The sequence below is a fragment of the Hydra vulgaris genome, chromosome 15 (assembly GCF_038396675.1).
Source record: "Hydra vulgaris chromosome 15, alternate assembly HydraT2T_AEP".
Classification (NCBI taxonomy): Eukaryota; Metazoa; Cnidaria; class Hydrozoa; order Anthoathecata; family Hydridae; genus Hydra; species Hydra vulgaris.
The window spans coordinates 49,580,083-49,585,000 of NC_088934.1; positions in this window are offsets into that span (position 1 = coordinate 49,580,083).

Sequence of the window (4,918 nt, forward strand, 5' to 3'; positions counted from 1 at the left end):
AATATCAATCATTGTTTGAGCAAAGTGACGGAACCCATCATCCTGAACACACGAGAATGGCTGAATGTCTTTTGCAATCATGTAAAGGGCTGCACGTTGAGCATATTCACAAATGTGTTTAGGAACCTGTAAAGTATAAAGCAATAAACAATAGACATTAAACACATAGCAATACATAATGGCCTTTTTTTGTACTACAAAAAACATTGTATTTCTAAAATATTGCTAACAACTTGTAACAAATATATTTTGCTATCAATGGTAGCAAGTGAAAAGTTAAAACAGTAAATAGGAAAAAGCAAGATCCGCAAACTATATTTATTAACCTCTTTTTAGGTAAAAAGCTTGTCATTTTTAATTGTCCAGGTTCTGAACTGATCTTATTGATGTGTGATGTATTATGTCTTTGTAAAGTTGTAGTATGACCAATTGGCACTGACAACCATAATCCACACTGCTTACAAACGGCAAACTCCTTGACGATCTGTTGATCATAACATGATTACTCACAGTTATACAAAAATCAAATAAAGTGTATTATAACTAAGGTCAATTGACTCTATTTAGCATTTGATATTCAATTAATTATCAAACCTGAATGCTGCTCAGTTTGGCATTGTGTGCAATATGCAATGCCTGAGAGATGCAGGTAATTATTGATTTATAGAAATATTTATAAAACTAAAGAATTTTATATGCAGTAAGTATAGCTACAAAACCTCATCCCCAACTTCAACGCAACGGAAGCGTGTCCAGCATTCACTCTTTGTCCATGATGCAGGTACTAAGCGAGCCGCTCCGTCTGTTATCAATTTCTCCAACACTTTTTTAGTCCATTTACGAGTTAATTTACTGTTACTCATTATTACTACAATATTATGTAATTATTGCAATCATTAATTACTAAGATATGAATAAAAACTCAGAACATTAATAACACCTCAATATTGCAAATGTTTAGAAACAACATTTCCATTTTGGTTGGTAATGTTATGAATTGTAGACTTATCGCGAGGTTAGAATTATTTTGTTCTATTTCCCATTTTAAACGTTGGGAGAAAATTTTTCATTTTTTTCTAAAAGTAAAAATTACTTAAAATTTTAGCTAGTTTTTAAAGAAATAATAACTTATGCTTTAAATAATTTTGATTTAAACAAATTATTTAGAAGAAATTTAAAAATTAAAATATATTTTAAAAGTAATTATTAATTACTAAAATTACTAACTCATTTTCTTTTAACACTTAATATGAGAGATAGAACAAAATAATTCTAAACTCGTGGTATATTATACATTAGGTAATGAATTATGTTGTGTATGTTACACATTAGGTAATGTAGCATGTTATGTATTGTAGTGATGTGCGAATTGCAAAATTTTTACTTTTTCAAGCCTCTATTTAGCTTGGTTAGGGCAAGAACAGTTGGTTTGATTCGGTTCGTTCACAACAGTTTTAAAGTTCGGGTTCGGTTCGGTTTAGTAACAATTAAAGTTCGGGTTCGGTTGGGTTCTGTCGAAGATAAGGTTCTAGTTCGGTTCGTTCGGTTCGGGTTCGGTTCGTTTCCCATCTCTAGTTTATATTGTTCCCATGCATTCACAATCATCAAAAATCTATAACAATGTAATCTACAAGTAGTACAAGCTTAGCAAACAATAATTCACAAGAATTTGAAGTTGAAAAAGTTGCAACTTGAAGTTGAAAAAGTTGCAACGAGTTGTTTATTTTTACTACCCTTCATTAATGTGGTATTAAAATCATTTTCAAGCCAAGCTGAATTCTTTCTAATAAACCTTGCACCGGTTAGTGTACTTTGAATCCATCTCTTAACATAATCAAAATAAATAAACGAAAGACTGTTGAGTCAAATAAATGAGTGAATTTTGCTTCTTGTGACATTCATGAAGCCTTAATAAAAACAGCATTTCAACATCTAAAATGAATAGCCACAACCAAAGCAACCAAAATAGATTATTAAATCAATTTGGTTTGACAAGCGCCAAGTAAATAAGAATAAAATTTAAATCAGGATATATATATATATATATATATATATATATGTATATATATATATATATATATATATATATATATATATATATATATATATATATATATATATATGTATATATATATATATATATATATATATATATATATATATATATATATATATATATATATATATATATATATATATATATATATATATATATATATATATATATATATATAGTATTGTTCAGTAATACGTTTTGTATGACTAAGACCGTATTATATGTTTTCCATGTTTTTTATTTGTGCAATTTGTGCAATTTTAATTGTGCAAATAAAATTTTTTGAGCGCAATTACAGATTTTTTGTTAGGTAAAAGAGTTCAAACGTAAAAGAAAACCAAAGTGGCGCCTAGTGGCAGCCAGATTTATGAAATTATTAAAGCAAACATATATAAGCTTTAAAATATCTGAGTATAAAAACAATATTTAGCAATAAAAAAAATAAATTGTCAATCAAAAGCAAAAGTTAGACATATAAATATAACAAATTAAGTTTATTTAAATTTGCTAGAAATATGTTAATTACATACCAATTTTAGTCTAACAAATTTTAAAATCTAGATAATGTATAGAGTTATAATATAATAAAAGCGCAATATTTTATGTATATTTTATTTATTTCCATCGATTTTTTAAACATTTTTCTCTTTATAGTTTTTTTTTCTAATTTACATTCGCGTCTACTTCAACCACAGCATTAGCATATTCATTAAAACTTTAAGTCTATATAAACGGTTTTAAATTGTTTTATAGTGTCATTATATAGGTTCGACACCATTTAGGCATCAAAATTCTGATTTTGGTTTTTATACTTTTGTCCAGTCACTGGCCCACTGTGCAACGATAATAAAAATTCTTTCTGATGATGTTTTAAGATTAAATGGCGTTTACATACCGAGGAATCTCAAATTAGATAATACTTATTAAGTGTTTTAAAAAGTTACCATTCAGATTTAGACTTTATACATCCCTTAATCATGAACTATGCTAAAGAATCTTTTGGGAACATACAGTTTTTAAAAAGTTACTTGAACAACGCATTTATAAGCAATAACTGTTAAATATTTCCAATAATTCTTGGTCACTTTATTTAAAGTCTTTTATTTTATATCATATTTTATTCATTCTCTTTAACTACAATATTTTAAATACTTTTAAAAATAAGAAATTTGTATAAACACGCTTTTTGTATTTGCATTTTATCATTTTCTGTTTATATACATATTTATTAATGGCTTAAGTTATATTTTATTATAGCGTAATATGGTTCTGGCGACAAGATCATTAGATCTTCTATCATATACCAAGTTTTTATTTAAACCTGTCTATTTTTTTCGTTTTTGTTATTTTTATTTTTAATCTTGTTGATATCGTAATTATATTCGATACACGTCCACGGTAGTACCGCGCTCAACTTGTATCTCCGCGCGGCCTTGTTCATCAAGGTTCGTGTTTCGGAGTTATAGAGTTGAGAGAGGGTTATAACCATAAGTAGCCTCCTCATCTGTAGTGACCTTCTTGGCCTTGGGGATTACAAAAAAAAATAAAAAAAATAAAAAAATGCTCTTTATTATAATTTACTTTGTTCTATATAATACTAAAACACTAGGTTTAAAATTTTTTTGAACAAAAAATTAATTTAGGGGTAGCTCAAGACCCTTAAAAATTTGACTTGTCCCTAAAATTTCTTCTAAAGTTTGTCAACCTGGTACTCAAAAGAAGCGAAATTATATAAAAACTTCAAAAACAGTAATCACTTTACAAAAAAAGCATGTTTAAAAAAACTATTTTTTTAAAACTTGAAAATAATGACTTTTTTATTTTCAGCTTAAAAACAATAGTTTTTATGCATTTATTTAGGAAAAAAATAACATTTTTGAAAAAAACCTGTTTCTACCCCTTAACTTTGTTCTATATAATACTAAACCTTATGCATTTATAATACTAAACCTTATGCGAGTTCGATCCCCACCACGTCCCTGGTAGTACCGCGCTCAACTTGTTTCTCCGCGCAGCGGCCTTGTTCGTCAAGGTTCGTGTTTCGGAGTTATAGAGTTGAGAGAGGGTTATAACCACTATTAAGTAACCTCCTCGTCTGTAGTGGCCTTCTCGGCCTTGAGGCGGTTAAAAAAAAAAAAAAAAAAAAAAAAAAAAAAAAAAAAATTTATTTAGGAAAAAAATAACATTTTTAAAAACAACATTTTTGAAAAAAACCTGTTTCTACCCCTTTACTTTGTTCTATATAATACTAAACCTAGTGTTTTAGTATTAGATAGAACAAAGTAAAGGGGTAGGAACAGGTTTTTTTCAAAAATGTTGTTTTAAGAGCCACCATATTTATTAAAAGTATAAAACCTTAAACATTTTTTAATGTAAAACTTCATATCAAAATAAAAAAAGAAAATTTTTTCAAAATAAATAAATTACTTTCACAAACATTAACAAGGTTTTTGAAAGAAGATCGTACTGAACTTATAATTAAATTTTTATTAAATTTATAATTAGACCGCGCGCCATAATATAAAAAAAATGCTTAAAATTTAACTTTCGTAGTGTAGTTGTGAGATCAAAAAAATTCCAATGTAATTGAACGTTTTAGGTTGTAGTAATTCTAAAATAAAAATTTCTCAATTCAAAGACTTGCAATTCTGGACTTATCAAACTTCGAAAAACCATAAAAACGATCTATCGATTTTTTCAGTTTTATATGTTTGACTATGTAAAAAAAAATTTTATTCCCATAATGCAATTGGATTTTTATTTTCAAATGGTTTGAAGACAAAAAAAATTTTCTTTAAAGTATTAAACAAAGGCATTGTATTAACGTGTTGTTACGTGTAAAAAAATATCAACTTGAGGGTG